Genomic DNA, 23,417 nt, shown 5'->3' with positions numbered 1-23,417 from the left:
TCTTTGAGCCTTATTGGCTAATTCCCCCTTACTTGTAATTAAGCCTTTAAAACCTCATGTGCACGTCTTGGAGGTGCTCAGAACTTCGGAGCAGGAGCCCCACTGAGCCCATCGGCATAATACTTCTGAGTACACCAACACCCCGATTGGTGCTTTTCTTGGCTGGCCTGTTTCCATAACACTCAGCTCCAGTGCCCAGCTTTCTAGGTAGATAGGAGTGTTACCAAGTCGAAATTCTTTCTCCTCAGTGCAGGACAGGCCAATAAGTTGGGAGACCAGATGTTGGGGCATGGAATAGCAAGTTTCTGTAGACCTAGATGGCAAACTAATGTCCTGGAAAACCATCTCCCCAAGTCACAATTCAGGATCCTTTCCTATGTGCTTGGTTGTTGCAAACTTCTTAGTGTAGGAATTCCTTCTTGTTAGAATCCTTTCTTCTTGCAGCTATCTGCGTGGGTCAGATCCCTGCAAACCTCCAACAAAACAAACGTTATTTTCTATTCTGTAATTTGCTATCTTTAAATGAATGAAAAAGTGTTAAATATCCTTAAAGGTCAGAGGCTTCAGAATAGGCTCTCCTGTATATTTCAGGCTCCAGGCGACATTGATTACAAGCAAGATGAAGCCTAGGAGACAGAGCATAGGGTTAAATTCAAAGGAACAGAACTAATATGGAGTCAGATTTGTTCTGTTCTATTACCCGGCCAGAAGCCACTTGAGGATTTAAATCCGTTTAAGTTAAAAATAACTAAAACTTTAAATGAATTTACATACATAAGTGGGAATGTGCAAAGCATATCTGGAACAGCACCCAAAGGATAGCAAACAGTGGCATCTCCAGAGAGGGCTGAAAGAACACAAGATGAGGGAAAACTTCTTTCACTTGTGTATTTTTGTGCTCTGTTTGAGTTTTTTTTTTTAACCATTTGCTTGTATTTCTTTTTCAGTTAAAAAAACTGTGTAATGGAACAAAGGAGTAACTAGCATAGCAAATACAGCAGCCATGGAATCACTGAGTCATCACATTTGATTTAAGCCAGAAAGCATTTATTGACTCTCTCCAATGTGCAGTCGTGTTTTAAGAATTCTTTTAATATAATTATTACTATTATTATTATTACTACTACTACTACTGCTACTACTATTAATATTACTATTATTACTATTATTTTATGAAATAATAACATGGTTTATCTCACCCCTGCCCATGGCTGGTGAAAAACCAACTGAGTTTTTCTTGAGTTGTTTTCCAAGGAGTAGAGATGAGTTTATAAACAGAACACATCTTCAGGGTAAAACAGGCAGGAGTGCTTTTCCAGCAGGCCAGACAGCTATGAAGGGTTTTCAACAGAGGCGCCCAGAAGCTGAGAGAGAAAGCCTCCAGGACACTACAAAAAGCTGCCCAAACTGCCTTCTCCATGGCACTACTGAAATAGGAAAGAACAAATCTGACTCCATATTTGATCTGTACCTTTGACTTTAACAAAGCCAAGTTAATATGCTCCGGTCTTTTCATGGGTTATGATGTGACAGAGGAGATGGACAGGTCAACAAGGAACCACTCTGCCGTGATTACAGAGCCGGAGAAAGGGATGGGCTGCAAGATGTATGACGCAGCCGCAACTGTGCCCGTGCTTCTAGGCAGGTATCCAAAATCGCCTCGACAAGGTGTCAAACACTTGTGCTCACGTCCTCATCAAAAGACATGTATTAAAGACAAATGGAACCATATAAAAGGCCAATACCCTTGCTGGGTACACCGTCCAAAGAACAAAGTCTCAATTTGACAACTGGCCATCTCGGTTCCCTGGGATTCATTCTTGAAGAACCTTAAAAACCACTCCTCTGCCCTCAAGAAGTGCTCCATATTTGTCCTATCTTTGGCTCAGGGATGGAACACGTTCAAGTGAACTTTAATGTCTGCACAGATTTGACTGTCTTTTTCCAGGTTCACTTGTCCATTCAAAAGAGGCCTGAGCTAAGTCCATCCTCCGTAAGATCTAGTCCCTCCAGTGACAGCTCATTGAGCCTGCAATTAAAAGCCAAGTGAACAAGACTGTCCTCAGCTAAAAATTTCACCCACCCTTCACTGTTTTCTTAATCTCCTCTCCTGGCTAATTGCAACAGACTAACACCTCCCTCCACCAAGATACCCAACTATGTCATTTTGTCTCCCCAAAGAGAAAGTAAGGTCCATAAAAGAGGAGAAAACTACATAGTCACCTCTGAATTCTTAGCATATAGTAATGTCAATAAATAGAACTCAGATTATTGCTACTTTCCTTTAAAACTTTTCTGGTTATTTGAATGAGACCTTGGAAGAGAGGTGTTTGCTGTCCAGTATATTGATCCACAAGACTCTGGAGGCCTTTTTCGGAATAGCTGTTCACTGATTCATTCAAAACACAACTTATCAATCAAGGAGTAGCTGTGCTTTTCTGCCAGGAGTTTGTGGTCACTCTCATGCCAGAACAGCTTTAAACTATATCCTTACTTTGGATTTGTTATTTTCCCCCTCTTCCAAAAAATTGACTTTCCTTACTTTCTTGTCTTGAGGAATTTTCTTTTTCCTCTTTCACCCTTTAGTAAACCAAGATTCTCAGGATGGGCAAGGCCCATTATATGATCACCCATCCAACTCCTAGTGTGAGAGGCCTGGGGCTAAACTCCTGCCCTCCTGTCAAGGCAACTGAAAATCAGTTCAGGAGCCAACCAGCACACCACGGATTCTAACGCTCACTTATCTCCCAGAATTCCTGTTTTCTCGTTTGTTTTGGCTTCTGAGAATTTCCCCTTTCTTGACAATGAGTTGTGCAGCTTGAAAGATGAGGAAGGAAGGTTTTATTTCTCAATCAGCATTTTAAGAAACTTGTCTAATGAAGGTTTCCAAGAGGTTATACAACCCTCCATTGCCGAGACAGAAAACACACTAGACATTTTCTAAATTTAGCTCTCATGTGCATTTTTTCTTTGCTTTTGTTTTCTTAACTGCTAACAGACATTATTTAATTAAAAAAAAAATAAGGCCCCAAAAAGGATAGAACACTGAAGGGGCAAACAAAATTAAAGGGCAAAGACAGAAAAATGATAACTACTCTACAAAGTTAATATAATACATACACTATGTATCAGATCAGCAATTCTCAGTAACAGCTAATTGAAACATGACCATGAGGTAAAATTTCTCTCCTGTCAGGACATGGCCAACAGAAAATACAATTAAACCAACAAACTAATATCCTAAGTCTGGCAAGGTACAGAAGGCTACAAGCTAAATGTGTCTTCTTCTGGAAAAGAAGGAGACACACAAGCTCTTCTCTGTGGAGCCGGAGCCCACGGGAGGACGGTGAAGTGAGCTCTGTAAGTACCCAATTAGCAAAGTGAGTGATGAATAAATAGACGTGAGCTTTGTTGACAGTGATGATACTACTATTCACTTGTCCTTTAAAGTATGACTTCACTTTCAGTGATCAATACATCGGTGTCCTCAGGAGTTGAGATTTTAGGAAAATGCACAGCCTGGGCCCAGACCTCCTCTTTAAGCTCGTGACTCTGCGTAGATATCTCAAGGGCACTCCCAACTCAACCTGCAAAGAGCTGACTTCACGGTGCTCCTCCCATAGCCGTCATGCCCAGGGCTCCTGGTCGGAGGGTAAGGTCTCCCTGCGTCTCCCAACTCAGGCCCATTACTCACAGATGTGAATGGACCCCTCCTTCAGGGACCAGATATCCTCAGTCACAGAGTACCACCACCCTCAACTGACCTACCAGATACTCACTGGCACTCACACAGCACTGACTCTGTGCTGGAGACCACGCTGCACACTGCACAGTGTATCTCACTGGATCTCCACAACAGTCCTGGGAATTGGGTACATCACTGCTTCAATTGATTAGATAAATTGTTTCAATTCCTTGTGTGTGTCATTCAAAATGACACGGCTACTAAGCCACAAGCCTGGGCCTGAAAACCACTTGAAAATTGAACACTGCTACACCTCGCAGCCACCCTACTCTGACTCAGCACATCACCTCCTGCCAAGCCTTCTAAACTTTTCCAAGCATTCTACAAGACAAATGTGAACTACGAGAGCAGCCTATTCTCCTACTTAAAATCTGTCAATGATGGTGCACTGCCCTTAGGAGAAAGCCCCACCGGGCTTGAGCACAGCCTAAGACCCCAGCATCCGCGTTCCCTGCGTGGCCGCGCTGCCTCACACGTGCCGTGTCCAGGACAGGGATGCTGACTCCGCACAACCCAGGGCTTGTCTCACTCGAACAATGATCACATTCTTCAGTGTTCATCTTCATTGCTGACTCTCACAAAAATGTTTTCTCATGATGAATCAATATCTTTTTCCTTACAACTGCCCATCATTGATAATGAGCTCCCCCCAAAAGAGAGAAGACCTAATTCTCAGTCTCCTTATCTGTAAAGTGAGAATAACAAGGAAATATATGAGGTTTTAAGAGAAATAATATTCATGTGAGGCTGAGGGACAATTCCATCATACAGTAAGCACTCAATGTGTGCTTACTTAATATTAGTAAGAATATATTGCATTCTAGCAATCTTCAATCAATGTTTTATGACTTTGTCCAACAGGCTACTGACAAACTGTTGGATGAACCACTTTGAGCAGTTCAGCACTAGCGTACTGGGAGAGGTAAGCACTGACTCCAGTTACAGCTGCAGCCACCCAGCACTACGGGGCGGGGGCAGTTTGCTCAAACTCTTACATGTTGCTTGAGCATTTAGTCCTCGTTATAGAATAAAGATAGGTGTTCTTTAGTCAAATCTCCTGAAACATAATTCTTCAAAGATTGATGCAAATTAGGTTTCAAGTACAACACTCTCACTAGAATTTATTTGAAAATTATAGTCTTAGCTACTCCGCACATCAAAAGGGCATAATCTTAATGTATCTGACTAAATACACTGAAAGGGTTGTTTAAAAGTAATTAAGAAAAAGCCATTCTGAATAAGCTCTCAGTATCATCTGCACAAAGCCCCAACCATGGGTCTCATTTCTCACTTCCACATAGGTGTTTTCAAGTAGCTTACCTTGGGTCTTGGTTTCTTATAACACGGGGCGGGGAATAGTTGTGGATAGATTTATGTAGCAAATATATACCTAGGGTATTTGCTGTGAAGGAATTCTAGAAATAAGAAGATTGATGTATAGTACCACCCATAAGAAACTCAGCCTTTCCTTTTACAACAGCATTAAGAATAAAGTGAGAGATACATTTAACAAAAATTTACAAGATTTGTACATTGAACTTTTTGAAGTATCAACAAAATAAATTTTAAAAGATCTACATATATGGAAGACATTCCATTTTCATGGAATGATTGACAATATTATTAAAAATGTTAAGACTCCTCAAAGTGATCTATATATTCAGTGGAATCCCTATCAAAATTCCAGCCAACTTCATTGCAAAAACTGAAAAACTGAACCCAAAATTCATATGGACATGCAAGGGGCCCAGGACAGCAAAAACAACCTTGAAAAAGAAGAGTAAAGTTGGAGGACTCACTTTAAAGTGTACTAAAATGCTATAGCCCTAAGTCAGTATGAAACTGGCATAAGTTTGGATAAATAAATTTAAGAGACACAATAAAAACCCACGGGGAAAACTTTCATTTACAGACAGTTTTCCACCTGGGGGCAAAAAACACTCCATTGAAAGAATAGCCTATTCAACAAATGGTGCAGGGACAGCTGGGTATCTGCAGGCAAAAGAATCAATCTGGAATCTGAACACCCATATTTTATATAACAAATAAAATTAATTCAAAATAGATCACAGACAGAAATGTAAAAATTAAACTTATAAAATTTCTAAAAGAAGACACAGTATAAATCTTTGTGGGCCTAGGATAGGCTTTGGTTTCCTAGATACAAAATCAAGAGCGCAAGTGATAGAAGAAAAAAGCAGATAAACTGGACTTCACCAAAATTAAAATCTTTTTATTACAAAGGACATCATCAAGAAAGTGAAATGACAGGGGAAATGGTTATCTCAAGTCAGAGAGGGCGTGCTTAGTAAGAAAAATAAAATAAATCATTTCATCTATCTACCTCCCCTGTAAAGAAATTGTTTTAATGTTTAAAAAAATATAGTGAAAAGACAGTTTGCAGAATAGAAGAAAAATTTTGCAAAGCATGTATCTAATAAGAGAGTAGTATCCAGGATATATATATCGAATGCTTTCAACTGAGCAATACAAGAAAATAGACACAATTTTTAAATTTACCATGAATTTAAATAGATATACAAATGGCCAATAAGCATATGAAACGATGCTCAGCATCACTAGCGAAATCAAGAACAAAATGAGATCTCATTTTACACCCACTAGGATGGTTATAACCAAAACATGGACAATAACAAATGTCATTCAGGAGGCAGAGAAACCTCATATGTGGCCAGGGGAAAGGGACAATGCTGCAGCTTCTTTGGAGAAGTCTGGTATTTCCTCAAAAGCTTAGAGTTGTATGGCTCAGCAATTCCACTCCTATATGTAGAGTCATCCCTCAATACCCTTGGGTGGTTGGTTTCAGGAACCCCACACCCTGGATACCATAATCCAAGGATGTTCGAGTCCCTTTACAATCAGCCATCTAGATCCATGTAGTGGAAACTACAGATATGGCGGGCCAAATGTACAGCCAAAAGAATGAAAACATATTCTCATAAAAAATTTCACATCAATATTCATAGCAGTATCATTCAGAGTAGCCAAAAGTTACTAACAATATCCATCCACCAATGAACGGATAAACAAAATTACCAAGAATAGGCCCACAAACTTTTGGTCATTGAAACTTTGACAAAGGAGGTGACAACATACAATGGAGTAAAGACAGCCTCTTCAGCAAATGGTGTAGGGAAAACTGAACAGCTGCATGTTAATCATTGAAGCTAGACTACTGCCACACAGCATACACAAAAAAGAATTAAAATCTGTTAAAGACTTAAACATGTAAACAAGACTCTATAAACCTCTTAGAAGCAACCATAGGCAAAACATCTGACATACATCTCAGCAATGTTCTCCTAGATCAGTCTACTCAAGCAATAGAAAAACAACCAAAAATATACAAGAGGGATCTAATTAAACTTACAAGCTTTTGCACAGCTATGGAAACAGTAAGCAAAACAAAAAGACAACCAACCTATGGAATGGGAGAAAATATTTGCAATAAATGAAACTGCTAGGGGCTTAATTCCCAGAATATGTAAGCTGCTTTTACAGTTAATATGAAAAAAAGCAAACAATCAATTCAAAAATTGGCAGAAGTCCTAAAGAAACATTTCTCCAATGAAGACGTACAAATGGCCAGTAGCCACATGAAAAAATGTTCAATATCATTATCAGAGAAATGCAAATCAAAACTGCAATCAAGTATCACCTCTCACCAGTCAGAATAGGCATCATTCAGAAGTTCACTGACAATAAATACTGGAGAGGCTGCGGAGAATTGGGAACACTCCTACACTGTGGAGGGAATTCAGTTTGGTGGAGCCATTGTGGAAAAGTGTACAGATGTTCCTCTAAAGACAAAAAATTGACCTCCCATATGAACTAGCAATGCCACTCCTGGGCATATATCCAGAAGGAACCCTAATTCAAAAAGACACCTACACCCCAATATTCACAGCAGCACTATTTACAATAGCAAGACATGGAAACAACCGAAATGTCCACTGAGAGATGACTGGATAAAAAGGTTGTAGCATATTTGTCCAATAGACTACTATTCAGCCATAAAATAATAATAAAATAATGCAATTTGTAGCAACATCAATGGACGTGGAGAATGTCATTCTAAGTGAAGTAAGCTATAAAGAGAAAGGAAAATACCATATGAGATTGCTCACAGGTGGAATCTAAAAAAAAAGAAAGAAACAAAAAGATAAACTTATCTACAGAACAGAAACAGACACAGAGTCATAGAAACCAAACTATGGTTACCAGAGGGGAGAGGGTGTGGGAAGGAATAAATTGGGAGTTCAAGATTTGCAGATACTGAGTATGTAACAAATAAACAGCAAGTTTATACTGTATAGCACAGGAGAATATATTTAATATCTCATAGTATCTTGTGTTTAAAAAGAGTATGAAAATGAATACAGGTATGTTCCTAATTAACTGAAATGTTGTGCTGCACACAAGAAACTGACACAAAATTATAAACTGACTAGACTTCAATGAAAATATTTTTAAATAGACCAAAAACGAAAAAAAGGAAAATGATATTATCAAACAAAAAGAATAAAGTACTAATTCAGGCTACAATATGGATGAACCTTGAAACTTTATGCTAAAAAGCCACACACAAAAAGTCAAATAGTGCCCTTTAAGGTGAACTGTATTTAAGGTTTTATTTTACTACTCCTTTAAATTTTCTGGTGGTTTGAAATCTATCAATATCAAAATAAGATGTATTATACATTAAAAGCTTAAAACGCTTCCTCACAGGAGGGCTTTTATTATTAAATTCAGAAACGCATATAAAGCTCTTGGAAAAACACTTTGCACGTCCACACACAGTGACTGCTGTCACTGCCACTCAGAGGGTGGTGCCAGCACTGATGAGAGCTGCCTCCACTCGCTCCCCTGCAGAAAGGAGTGAAGGCCTGAGCTCTGACAGGCAGGGTGAGCGTGAACCTGGGTCAGACAGAGCCACGTCCCAGACTCTGCATTACCCAACGTTCTTACACAAACTGCAACATGTAATGTAAACACGCTAGAGGGATGTATCTTACAACACAGGGAATACAGACAATGTTTTACAGTAACTATAAATGGAGCATCTATTGTACACCTGAAACTAATATCATATATTAAATCAGCTATATCTTTCTAAAAAATTAAAAAATATTTCTAAAATGTTATCACTTTAATATTCAATTCGGTTTTTAAGTAACTACTAAATAGTTTAGAATGTATAAAAGCATTTATTTGTGCTGTTTGTTTACATATTTATTCACATTCAGCCTCTTGCTAAAGAGAATTTAAACAATTCTTTTAAAAACAGCTTAACAACCTTAACAACAAAAAGGCAAACCTGAGAATGAAGAGAAAATGGAGATTCAATACTTAAATGAAACCAGGGGGAGATAAACTCATAAAAATGGATTCCCTGAAGTCAGAGCAAGTGTTAAAGGCTGACTAGAAATTCAGCTGTAGGATTCTTGGCAGCTAAACCAAAAAGTAAAGATGATGGGGCGGGTGGTAGAGCGTGTGCTTAGCGTGCACAGGGTCCTGGGTTCAAGCCCCAGGGCTTCCACTAACAGATAAATACGTCAAATTACCTGCCCCCATAAAAGATCACCAAAGAAAAGAAAAAGAGAAATTTCTTTCCCAAAAAACCCTGATATTAAATTTGGATTAAATACTTAAAAAAAGCAAAAAAGAAAAATAGAAAAGATAAGTGACACTGTGAAGGAAAACCACAGCTGGTCTAACAAGCTAAGTCACAAATCTAAGTGTGATAAGTGTCAGTTTCCTGATCTAAGTTTTGCTGGGATACCTGGTAAATCTGAAGTTTAGTGTCAGTTTACTGGGCTAATAAGCTAACCCGAAAATCCAAGGTGAACAATTGTCAGTAACGGGATCTGTTCCAAATTGATAAGCTTCAGTGTACTGATTCCTTGCTTTTTGTTGTTTGAGCCTTATTGGCTAATAGTCCCATACTTGTAATTAACCGTATAAAACATCATGTGCACATCTTGGAGGGGCTCAGAGCTTTGGAAAAGAAGCCCCTCAGAGCCCGCCAACGTAATAAATCTCAATACTCCAACCCTCTGAGTGATTCTTGTTTCTTGGCTGGCCTGTTGTTTCCACAACAACACAAGGAATAACGCCCGTGGGATAAATCTGCAGTGGCTGCTGGCAGGTCCCCATGTCTCACGAGGGAAAATCTGAAACATCCTTCTCAACACTCAGAGTCATCATAAGCCCACCCCAAACCTGCAGCCTTTAAATGCAGGAGCACAGGTAGGGCCTGGCCTTTGCTGTCTCTGTGTCATCACAGTGAGACAGGATGGAAGGGGGAAGAGCACAGCCATTCAAGGAAGGCCACCGCAATTAACATAGAAATGGTGAAGGATTCAAACCCCAATAGGTCTTGAGGCTCAGGATGAAGAGATTTAACTTCTAGCAGATCTTGAGATTCAGTAAACACCCATTGTAATAGTAACCTGGTGAATAACATGCCCCAGGCACCATGGCAGTCCCAATGATAGCCACAAAAGGTCAAAGGGTGGGAAATGGCCAACTCCTTGGAAATCCCAGCCCCTTGCCCTAAGGCTGGTCCTTCTACTTATTAGCATATGAAACCACCAAGCCCAAGAAAACAAGCAACACAGCGCCACCTCGCGGTCACCACTCTTTCCCTCTTTGGTGAAGGCCCACACTCTGTCTGTGAAGTGTGTACCTACTTCTAATCTGAGCATCAAACCCCCACACCTCGTGAAGTTTCTCTTGCCTATCAATGTATCTCTCTGAATAAATATACCTTTACTCAACACTGGCTTGCTCTTGAATTCTTTACTGCATGAAGTCAAGGAACAAAATCTGGTGGGGCACATCCCAGGGACTCAACAGAAGCCTGGGACACAGCCCTTCTCATACCCAACGTTTTTTTATTGTTCTATCAACAGGACTGGTCTGTGAAGGGAGGTCTGAGACCCCAGCTAAGGGACAGAAGCAGCCTCCAGGGCTCCAGCTTGCAGGCAGCCTCTCCCCCAGCATGGGTCTTGGGGTCTGCCCGGTTCTCTGTGTTTCTCTGTTGTGCTGACTCCCCAGCCAGACAGCGTACTCCTAGGCCTATCCCCACAAAACCCTTCTCTCCAAAATACAAGCACATCATGTCACAATCCTCTTGTTCAACCAGGAAATGTTCAGCCCACTTTTTTCCTCCCCAATAAAGTACCCAACTGTCCTCCCTCCCATCACATCAGTTCTTTTTTTGTGAGAACTCTGCACTCGCCACACCCCATCCTGAACACAGGTGTCTTGCTGGCTGTGACCGAGATGTTTCTTTCTCACATAGCCTGCGTCCTTTCTCTTTCCCCTTATTACCTTAAAAAAGCCTTTCCTGAGTCACCCACCCCACTGATTCTGAACTCACAAAGTGCTGTGGTTGCAGTCACTATGTGCATACCTCCCAGGTTTTGGCTAGGTTTCCATCGCAAGATCTTCATTAAGGAGCTGCATCAAGAAGTTTAAAGAGGCTATTCTTACATCTGAGTGGAGGAGCCTGCAAAAAATTTACATGGCTTTGAAGAGAGAGTTAACCAGGGACAGAGAAGTCACGGGTCCTAGTCAAAAGTTTCATGAGGCAAAATGTTCTCCCAAGGCTCAGAGTGGCTTCTGAACATGGAGTCGGCAGGAAGGAGGTGACAGGCAGTGATTAGGGTGGGTGATACAGGGTACGCTCCCCCAGCCGGGAAAGAATAGTTATTTTTCTAGTTTTCCAAACAATTTCTTACTGCCTTTTTTCCCTTATTACCACATACCATTTCCTACGAATTAAGCATATCAATGTAAGTCATTTGGGGCAAGTGGGAGAAGCTACACGATGCCATTCACAGGGCCGGGACATGACAGCCACACCAGTCTAGGTTGAAAGACCAGTGGGAATATTTCCATGGTAATCACGGGCATGCAGCAAACTCCCCAGCTTCAATGACCTCCTCTCAAAGTTGGCGCCAATAAAGCTACCAGTCAAAATGCGTGATGATTATGGCCAACATCTGTTTATTAGTTAAGTGCCCGTGAGAGCTGTCGCTTAATGGGGAATGAGTACGATCAATGAGGCCCTGTCTACCTGGCCACACGCGCCCTGCCTTCCTGCCTTGGTGCAGCAGCAGAGTTTGTTAAGCTGAGATGAACGCCCCCAGAGCAGCCCGACGGGAAAGCTCCCAGCTCTGCACGGCGAGACGTGTTCCTTTCCTTCTCAGAGCTGATCACAGTTTGCTGTCGTCTGTTTTTATGTTTATCCCTTTTGTAACTGCCTCTCCTCCGGAGATTTTGCTCAAGCAGCACGGGGCCAGTTGTGTCTTGCGGCCTGCCGGATATTTTGGGCAGGGAAACAGCCGAGCCCACATCTGGCTCTGGTGCTGAACGGAGAAGGCACAAGTCCCAGGGGCCCATGCTGAACCGAGGCTTCTGCACCCAAAATTATGGTCTGACTTTGGGCAAATTACAGTCTTTTTTACCCTGAGATTCCTCATCTGTCTATGAAAATAACTGCCCATGGAACACAGAGTTACAAGTATTAAAGGAAATCACCAGATTCACAACCTAGCCAAGGGGCTACCAGTGCATCCTCAACAGATGAATACTGCCTTTATGGCTCTGACACACGCCAAGCTTGGTGGCCGCACAAAGTGTAAACTGCTAAGTGCCAGTGTGTTAAGTGTTTCATGTGTGCTATAATACCCTTTAGAACTTACAACAATCCCAGAAAGTAACGAATATTATCATGCCCATTTCACAGATTCACCAACAGGTTAAGAGTGGTTACATTCTAGTCCAAGGTGCTATGGTGAGGTAATGGCGATTTCAACGTGAATATGGCCCCAGGCCTGGGCTCCATCTCTGTCCCATCCACCTGACCACTTGCCTATGAAATCCACCTGTCCAATACCCAAGTTTGAAACCGGCCAGCTCTTAAATGCAATGTGTGCCACCGTTTGTCTATGTTCCTTAATTACCATAAACTGTTCTCAGAAAGCACTTCAGAAAGGAAAGTTGGACTCACGTCCCTGCCCACAAAGAAGAGGAATTCTGCCTTGCCTTCTCCTGTAACGTGCAGAAACCCTTCCCATTCACCACCGAATCCTTTTGTATGCTTCCTCCGTGTTCATGTTTGCACACGGCTTATTAAAGTAGAAGTTACCTGCAGTAATTCCATCTCGGTTCCTTTCCAAGGTTCCAGATTATCCATAATCAGGGTAATATCATAATTTTCTGTGAACGAAAATACTACAATGTGAATGAAAATACTGCAACCATGTCACTAAACAAAGAATGCTGAAAACAAGTCATCAGCGACTGCTGCCGCACCCCAGTGAAAACAGGCCTGCAGCCACTCACAACGGTGCCCTCTGAGCAGACTCAGAATAAGAAAGGACAGATTACTGGCCCTAGATAGCTAGGTGCTTGTCTAAAGAATATATTCAGTGAGCCCAAATGTTGGCTTCCTCCCATATATTGAAAAGCACTAAATTCTTGAACGTGAGATACCTGGCTTTCTTTAGATAACAAGCAATGTTTTATTGTTCTAACTACCTGGTCTTTGTCGTAAAGCTCCTATATAATCCTAGCTTCTCCCCTACTCTTGGGAGCAGTCCCTCAGAGTGTTCCGAGAGGCGGTCATCCTGGCTCGAGTCCTCCTGACAAATAAAACATAACTCTTAACATTCAGGCTGCACGTTTATTTCAATCAAGTCCCAAAATAGACACAACTCATCAATTCTGTAATGGGACACACTGGATCAGGAACCAAAAGAGTGTAGTAGTCCCGAAGAACTACGGCTCCCTCTTTCTTCCTGTCATTATACAATCCCACCAGAACTCATTACTATGCTGTCTGCTCCTCTGGCAACCAAACTCAGAGAAGAGTCAACTCAGCAGAGCGTCCTGCTGGGGAGAACCCCCGCAGCAGCACTGCAGGCTGCCTGCCCTCCCGCACGCTCTGCCGACCGCTAGTGTCCTCCGTGGAGACCAGGTCAAAAGAGCTGTTCCCAAAAACTGCAAAGTCCCACATATTAAATAAAAACATTTTATTTTATACGATATGTTACGTATATACCCATCTGTGAAAACAGCTTTGCCAGAAGCCCAAACCTTCAATATTAATATGCAAAGGCAAACCCGGTCCCCAAGGGAAAACAAGTCTTAAGACGACACTAAGTCCTCCAAAGTCCACTCCACGACAATGAACCAAACTGCCTGCAGGTCTGCAGCTGCAGGAGGCTACATGTCTGCTTTTAAAGCAGCCCCTTCCTGCCCTCGTGTGCTACAATGCCCTTTTATGCCCTCCCATCGCAGGGCAAGAGCAGCTGCTGCAGAAACTTGCAGGGGCCTCAGAGCCAGGGATTATGCCCAGGTCACACTGCAAACCTACTGCCCGCCTCACAGCCCCCAGCCAGCAGGTCACCTGGAAGTCACAGCAAGTGCCCCAATCCAGAAGTCTCTTCATTTGCCAGTACAACTGATCACTGGTCTCCAACCTTCGTCAGTTTTGCACAAAACAGCACCTTCTACTGTGAAGCGGGTGGTTTTGGCTTCTGTGCCCCATCCTTACTGGAAACGTTAAGGGAAACCAAAAGGCCTCTTTCAACCCTTTTCTGATAACACCCTCCCACCCACAATACTTATATGCGCAAGAGTTTGGATCCACGTGATTTTGTTTCCCTTATGCTAAGGGGCTCAAAGCACTGCGGGATTCTTTCTCCTTTGAGTGTATTAGCACTCAGTTTCTTGGCTTTAATCTGTTTTTGTCTCTCTCTTCAGTGTCCCTAGCAGTTGCCACCTCTTACTCCCTTCAGCAGCCTCCCTCCCAACATCTATTCTAGGGAATCAGCTGTGATGAGGGGCCCGGGGGCAGTCACAGAAGATGCAACTAAGGCACAGAGAGGCTACATAATTTGCCCAAGAAATCACCTTGAGCCACCAACAGAGTGTGTCACGTCCCTCTATTTAACAGTTATGCTAAGCAAGTTAACTTTTTGTAGATTATGTTTATAAACAGATGAGAAATCAAAATACATACAAGGACACACATCAACTCTAAGATGTTCATTAACTCCACTGTTTTGTTTCAATTTATTTTATTTCTATTAAAAAATTAAGAACCCCTGCAGCCTATATAGCAAAATGTTACTGGGTTTTAAATCCAGAATATAGAGGGGTTATGTCATTACTCATTCTTATATGTATGTTCAGAAGACAAAATGATTTGAAAGTCTCTCTCCCCGCCCCCTACTCACTACTGGCTCTCACCAGAGCTCCCAGATCACACATCTAATACCTTTTCACTTTACCCACAGCTGAACTCATCAGTTTTCCCCCAGAACTCCCTCTGCAGCTTTCCGTCCTCAGAACACAGCAGGACCATTATTTAACTCATTAATCCACCCAGAAACCTGGGCCTTACTCCATCCTACCTTCACAGACAGCATTGATCCTTTCATTTTAACCATCAAAACATGCCTTCAATCTGTTCGCTTTTACCCACTGACTGTCCTACCACTCAAGTGGAAGCCACCAACACTGCGCACCTGGACTCATGAGTCTCCCAAGTGGCCCCACAGCCACTCTTCCCTACTTTAGACAAATGGGATTGTGTCACTCCCGCGCTTTTTGGACTCTTCAGACCCATTTTTCTTAGAAGAAACTTCAATTACTTCACCTGGTGAAGGTCTTTGCCATGAAACTGTCAGCTCAGGGAGGGCAGGACCCGCCCTCTCCCCTTGGCCCCGCCCTCTGGCAGAGCTTCAGCTTGGGAGGACCTGCTGAGCTAAATCAGCCTGTATTATAAACCTGGTCTTGAGTTCTTAGCAAACAACTTCACTTATCCATACAAATCCAACGTAGATTAGAAAGATATTAGATGTTGAGCTAGACAATTGATTTGGGGATTTTGCACTGGCAACCTGCAAGTATATGTTCTAATGATTGTGTCTTGTTAAAACCACACACAGATTAAAGGAGTATTTGTGGAATGTCTTCGGAGTAAAAGGGACTGTACTTTTACAGATTTTATGTTTTATTACATGAACAACCAGGACAGGGTCACAAATGGAACCGCCTCACAAGTGACAGAAGACAGGTGAGACGCATATAGCAACAGGTCACAAAGATGGTAAGAGCAAAGTTGTTTATCCAACCCCCGAAAAAATTCCTCCAAGAACAGAAAACTCACAATTTTGAAAATAAAATTCTATCATCTAAAGAAAGAAAATAAATAATCCTCTTCATCAGGGTTTCTAGATCTGACTGCAGAGTTATTAGCAGGCCATACTGAATCCTAGCACAGAAAAATCAGATGGACTAGTGGTGAGTAAGTTCCAGGAAAACGGCAGTAATTCCTCCACTTGAAAGAGGACACACACTCACTTGTTGAAGGTGACTGTAAACCGCATTCTGCAGAAATTCAGAAGATTCAGACACTACTTCTACATGGTGATGACACGGAAGGACGGCTTGGATGCATGCTTCTAACTGAGTCACCGGCATTCTTACACAGCAGGGTGAAACGGAGGCCCTCAGCCAAGAGCACAGATGTTCCTGTCATGTATCCCAGATCGTGCCTCGGGGACTCAGTGTCCTGTAGCAGTGCGGCCCCAGGCGAGGACCCGCAGCGTGGTCCACGCAAGCAGGAGGGGCACTGTGCTTGAGAAACCCCATCCCCGATGGGGGCAAGACGGGCTGGTGGGGTTGTGTGAACCTATAAATGCTCATAGAAATAAACCTGCATACATTCACGTGATAAAATTAACTGTAGCAGGCTATTTAACAAAATTTCAATTATCAGTGTTAATTTTACCATTCCTTTCCTCTTGTCCCCTGCACTCTGAGACAGGCTTAGGCTCTCTCACACATGCAGCTCTGATGCAATAGTTTTGAATTTATTTTATTTTGCTACAAGTGTTTTCACTCCCAGTGTCGCTGTGACTGTCGTCTCTTAACACAGTCAGATGTCTTCCTGGATCTCTCCCTGAGTTCCTTGCTCCTGCTTCTCAGATCCTGAGATAAAGAACAGGTGAAGGCATATGACTGGGAATGTCAATGTGGACTTGATCAAAGTCCTCAGTGACCCGCTAGGTGAGTGCTGCCCACCCCTTACCTTCGATTCTCAAGGTTCTGCCCAGGGTGACATCCAGACAGGAGAGATTCCTGGGTCCAATTAAGAGCTGTGTGGCTTGGGTGCGGGGAAAGGTGCAGGAGCTGGTTCCGTAGACGGTCACTTCCATTTCTCTGCTACTCTCTCTCCCGAGGCCCCGCTGCCAAGCCCCCAGGCTCCCTGATCTTCTGTCTTTCTCTTCTACTCTAATTCAAGCCCTTTTCCTCTTCCTTTATTCCCTGATTATCCCCAGCTGGAGTGATTTTCCCATCACAGATTCTGAAAAATTTTCCTGCAGCTGAAAAACAGGTCTCCAGAGGTCAATGCCCATATGGTGGTTCCTGAAGAGAGCCCCTGGTTAGGGGGACCCTCACCAACACTCACGGGGCATCAGACATGTTGCAGGGTCGAGCACCCCCAACAAGAGTTTGCTGTGACCCCAAAGCACGCACAGCATCCCTGCTCACTAAATTGTAGTTGTAGTCCTTTATTAAGAAGCAAAAATAAAAAAATTGCTCATGTTTCTTACTAAAATTATTTATGAGGTAGAAAAAGTAATTCTAATAGAAAAGAACAAATTTCACTCCATGTTAGATGTGTTCGTCTGAATTTAAACCTGTACCTTGTTTTCTAGGCTCAGACTTGCTGTTTCTGCACCTTTTGTAAAAGAATGTTGCCTTTAGCCTGAAATACCCAGGAGGGCCTATTCTCCGGGCTCTGATCTTTAAGGATATTAGCTCTTCTACACTTATGTACAGATGGCAAGTTGCAAAAAAATTCTTTTTTTTGGAGGTTATACGGGGGCACCATAATTTGACCCACATGAACAGCTGCAGGAACAAAGGGTTTCAAATAGAAACAATTCGTACAGCAAGAAGTTTGCAACAACCAGCCACATCCCCGCCGCTTTTTAGTATAAAAGGAGACTGAATTCTGCCCTGGGGAAGAGAGTTCTACTGGATATCAATATGCCATTTTCTGGGTCTGCCGTCTTTTCAAATAAAGTCACTATTCCTTAATCCAACATATCATCTCCCGATTTATTGGCCTGTCATGCAGCAAGCAGAACGAGTTTGGACTTGGTAACAAAGTGACTGCATTAGAGGTAGTATGTCTCCACTGTTTCCTCATTTCCAGAATGTCACAACTTATCAGTTTTATATGCTGTTTAACAACACGAACAAAAAACCTATTATACGAAACTGATTCCAAAAAATAAAATTATTTCTACTCCTTCAAACATTTTCTTCTTTTTATTTTGTTTTGTTATGCTTATTGAAAAGAAAATAAAAGTCAAATCATTTTATTTCACGTATTTTTTAAAGCTACATATTGTAAGTACTACAAAGATATTTAAATTGCAATAAAAATTGTTCATATATTAGTATAAAGATATATACACAATCAATGCAGATTAGGAAAGGAGTAGATATTTACTAAAAATCCACTGCACATCCAGTCTTTTACAAGCATATCCTGGAATATAAGCTCTATTACCCCGGAGTCCCCTACCCCCATTCTCACTGCGGAGTCCCTTAGTAATCAACTACCAAGGCACCAGCATAGAACCATGCAATCACTATTTTAGGTATAAATGAGAGTATTAGCTCATTCAATTCTGAAACAGAAACCTTAAAATACTGAACTTATTTACAGATAAACAAATTTGGACACAAAAAAGTACAGTTTCTCCCCCAAGACACAAAGATAATAATTGGTAAAGGCAAGATTTGAACTAATCTGCCTGATTCTAAAAGCTAAGGTGGAAATCCCCTTTGACTTTGGAGGTAAAGCAGCACAACCTATCACCCTATCATTGTTCAGATCTAACTTTAGACAGCCTGAGACAGCACCTCATTCCTATGGAACTCGAGGGCAAACAATAACAATAAGGATTTTATATTCAGTATTTTCTTAAGTCTCAATTATATAAAGTGTCAGCAGATCAGCAGAAAACTCTGGGAAATATGAGTGGGTCCAGAGCTTTTTGCTGATAAGAAACTCATTCTATCAGGACAGAGTGACCTTCCCATGTGAGGCCTCATGTACATAAACTAAAGGCAGCTGAGCAATGAAAACTAGCAAGAACATGGAACTCAAGCAAGAAGGATGCCTGCCATCCCCTGCCCAGTTGCCTCTTCACCCACGTGGACAAGATGGCAGAAGATCCAGGTTCTTGTCCAAGTGACAACATAATGGATTCTCACCCATGAAATGTTATGACTCTATGCTGTCTTAAGTCCGTTCCAACTAAAATATGATAACACCAATATCTCAGCAGAATGTCTATGTCTCCACTTTCTCTCTTCTATTAGGAGACTATATCTATGGCTACAAAGCCGAAATTCAATTAAAAACACCATGCACGAAGCCTGGTGAAAGTCTGTGTAAGAGACATTGTTCTCATGCTCAGTGAGTGAAAACTCAGAAAAAGTGGTCCTTCTCCCTCTGCAAGTGGGAGGTAGCCTGATTGTGTGTGTGTGTGTGTGTGTGTGCGCACACGTGTGTGTGTGTAAATCAAATACAACGTATTCTGGGATGTGCACAGATTTTTTTTTATGTTACTATTATTTCGTGAGAATGAGCCTACCTTTAAATTAATTTGAATCTATTATTCTGAGAGAGTCTCAGGCTCTTTTGGTGGAGGATGGGAAAGGGGAAAGGAAAGGAGGAAAGAAGTAAATGAAGCAAAGCTGTAAGAGTACTGCTAGGGAAAGGCAAGACATTATTTTTGTTCCTACTTGCATCACACACAAATTACGGACTGGCTTTCCCCCATGTCTTGTCAAGCACTGAGTTGCAGAAGAACAGGCAACAGCCCTTTTCTCACTGAGCTTGTGACTGTACGTGACATCTTATAGACACAAATTATTTAACCTGATCAAACACTCTAGCAGCAGGCTGTAATTCTCCTACTTTGAGAGACAAGGTAACAGGAAGTGAAAGAGGGTATATAGCTTGACCAAAGTCAGAGGACAAGTAAACTAAAGAGGATGAATTCAAACTCAGATCTGAATGCAGAGTCTGAACTTCTCACTCCGAGGGCTGGAAAATCCTTAACACACAGGGTCCCCAGCTCCTCTGCATTGTTCCTGGCACCAAGCATTTCCCATGGCGATGGTCTCCAGTTCTCAGACACAGAGCTCTGTGCAGCCAATAACCTCCATTCGACCTTGATCATCTACCTGCCACGCCCACCAGGCTTCACCATACAGGCAGGAAAGCTGGCTTTCAAGTGCATACAAAGCCACCCCTGGTCTAACCTGGACTCTTCAGCAGCTTTTCCAGCATAAAGGCAGCCATGAAAGTGCTCACAGTTTGTACATGAGCCACACTACCTCTCTCCATCTCTCTCCCCACCTATACTACTTTGCTATGACCATTTTGAGAATCTTGGAAACAAATTTTTAAAAACAGAAAAGAAAGGATTCTGTATCGAGTACTTAATACTTACAATTTTAAATGAGAAGTTACTAAGTGAGTATTTACAAACCGAATCTGCCTTCCTAGGTGTCAGTTTTAAAAGTTAAAAAATATAATAGCAAAAATTTCTCACTTAAAAAATTAACAAAAACATCAACAATAATCTGGAATAAACTCAAAAACAATGCCCATGTTGTATATGGAGGAAGTACAGGACTGTACTGAGGGGTAAAGTAAGAAGTGTGAAAGTAGAGACATCAACCTTTGTATGGAGGAAAACAGTTTTGTAAAGATGTACGTTCTCCTAAAGATAATTCAAAATTACTAAAAAATCCCATGGCAACACTTATCCTTTTTTTTAACTTGAAAAAATTATATTAGAATTCTTCAGGAAAAATGAAGTCATAATACTAGCAAAGAAAAATAGGGATCGAAAAGCAAATCAAAAAATTTGCACTGTCAGATATTAAATAAATTTTTACAATATGTAAGATATAGTGCTAGTGTAGGAAAGTAAGATTGACAGAAATAAATCATGAGCTCAAAAAAGACTCTAGTGTACATAAGTATTTTTACAGGTGGGATTTCAAATTAAAGAGCAAAGTAGGAATTCAATAATTGTCTTGGGACAATCACAGAATCCCCTTGAAAAAACAAATTCTATTCCGGTCAAAATGACCGCAAGAAAAATTACAGAAAGTGATGTAAATAATAGAAAGTACTAATAAGAGCAAATACAACTCTTTGCTCATATCAATTCAGCTTCTCCTCACTATGACAAGCACTATTATCATCTCCATCTTAGAGATTAAGAAAACCTACAGAAGAAATTTATACCATTATAAGAAAGCATTTCTAAGAATAATATCAAGAATAAAACCGAAAAAGAAGACATTTACTATCTAAAGTTTATTTTGGGCCATAACAAAAATGAACCTACTGAACAAAATGAAAGGCAAAAAATGACAAGGGAAAGCTCTGTGATACATGTTGATGAAGACAAGGGGCTAATGTTCATAATATACATAGAGCTGTCACAAAGCAACAAGAAGCTCCCTCACTTAAATATTTGCAAAGGACAAAAGGGATCATTCACTTTTTAAAAGTCAGATGGCTAATGAGTGTAAAATGCTCAATACCACACTGGTCATAGAGTGCAAACTAAAACAATGAAAATCATTTTGCTCATCATATTGGCAAATATTTTTAAAAGATATTCTAGCTAGTGTCCATCATTGAGACAACAAACTGTGAGCGATCTTTTGGAGGATGACATGTCAATGGATATGTAAACCCTGGAAAACGTGTGTACACACAGGCTGAACTTCAATTTTAGGAATCGTTTCATTTACAAAAAGAATCAGTTCAAATAGATGTACTCATCAGAGAATTTACACAGCACTGTTTACATTGGTGGGAAGAAAAGCTGAAGTGGAATCATACCCAGGGATAGAGAATTGGTTACATAAGTTATTCTACATCTTTTCATTCCCCACAGGAGAAGGAATTTCTAGATTCACTTGAAAGGAGCCTGTGATTTATGTAGTTGTCACATCCAAGGACTAAATTTCCAGAAACCTTAACTAAAGGAATACTTATACAAGATCACAGGAATGTTTGTACAAGAAGGATGCCAGTCAGACACCCTTTCTGACAGTGGAAAATGGAGAAAACTTAAGTGTCCACCATCAAGACAATGATGCGGTAAATCACGGTGAGCTGTGGCCACTAAAGTTCCGGTGTTTCGGCGTGGTCCAAGGCCTTGTCCACAGTTCTCTCCCACGAAAGGTGTCCTTTCACAAGAGACCAAACCTGCACATCAGGAGACCACTCTACTCTATCTGAAAGGACCAGGTGAGTCTGGAGGGAGAGGACGTCTGTGATATATACCTTAGTGAATAAACCGAGCTGCAGAAAACATATAGTATGGCCTTATTTTTCAATAAAGCATATATACACACACATAGACATAGATTTCTCATATACGTGTATGTATGTGTTTATTTATATGACATAGGCATAAAGGTCATGAAATATATACTCCACATTGTCAGCAGTTTTTACTCTCAGGAAAAAAGGGGAAGGAAGTAGGGGACTTTCGGTACCACCACAGTTCTCTTTTCAGTATTCCAGTTAAGTTTACTTGGAATTTAAAAGTTTACTTAAGTCCAAAGTAAAATGGACGAGGACTCCACAAGACAGAATGCTATAATGGTCATTAAAAATCATGCCAGCCGAGATAGAATACTGTAAAAAAATTGTCATAAGCTGAATGGAAAATGGAGGTCTCCACACAGCAAACAGGCACACAGTGCTTGCTGGTTTTTATGACAGAGGTAATACACACTGATGAAAAGAACAGAAAATAGATTTTAAAGTGTTAATTATTATCTCTGAATACTGGGAACAGGATAGACCCTTTTGACCCTTTTTTCAGAATTTTATATTAAATACACATTATTTTTCATCTGAAAAATGCATTTTTAGATGTCTAGTAACACACATTGGAAAAAATACATGAGTACTTACAGAAACAAATAACTAGGAGACACCGAAGCACCGTCACACAGTGCAGAATGGGTGATCCTGAATAACACCGCGCAGTTACATAAGGACCCAAAAATTGAAAGCACCCGCTGTAACAGGGCGCGTCCCCCTTCCATTTGTCAGTTGTGTCTTCAGGGCTGAGGCAGTTCTGAGCACGGCCAGTGTCAGTGCTGGTGTCTGGATGGATGCCACTGGAGGTGAAGGCACCTGCAAGCCGAGAGGAAGAACAGAAATCATCCTCTGCTTTTTCTGTCTTGTTTCTTTTCTCTTTTAAAGAGAGGCGGAAATAAGATAAACTGAATCTTCCCTACTGAAATTTCAGTATTGAAACAGTTTTTATATTGTTCACAACTTATATTCTGCCTATAACTGTCTTTTCAACAAAGCATTATATTTATTAAATGTTAATTAACTCAGTTAATTAACTACCTGTTGAAACCTATTAAAGAACATGAAATGCACTACGTGAAAGCACCACACCTGCAGTGACTAGCACAGCTGTTTTGACGGCAGTGCAGTCAGCCCCCACCATCACGTGGCCCTGAGCTCCTGATGCTGGGAAGAGAGCACGCT

At 41.3% G+C, this 23,417-nt stretch overlaps 1 protein-coding gene across 1 annotated transcript in view; it reads right to left on the bottom strand.

Moving 5' to 3' along the window:
• Positions 1–22,896: 22,896 nt before the first annotated feature.
• LOC140694222 (uncharacterized) overlaps positions 22,897–23,417 on the bottom strand; it is a 151,923-nt gene continuing 151,402 nt past the window's right edge. Inside the window, exon 20 of the mRNA XM_072957591.1 lies at positions 22,897–23,051. The gene's annotated coding sequence lies outside the window, so the exon portion shown is untranslated. The remainder of the gene's footprint in view (positions 23,052–23,417) is intronic.

This window comes from Vicugna pacos, unplaced genomic scaffold (genome assembly GCF_048564905.1).
Source record: "Vicugna pacos unplaced genomic scaffold, VicPac4 scaffold_20, whole genome shotgun sequence".
Classification (NCBI taxonomy): Eukaryota; Metazoa; Chordata; class Mammalia; order Artiodactyla; family Camelidae; genus Vicugna; species Vicugna pacos.
Note: the sequence above shows the minus strand (reverse complement) of the source record. Positions and strands in the feature narration are given on the sequence as shown.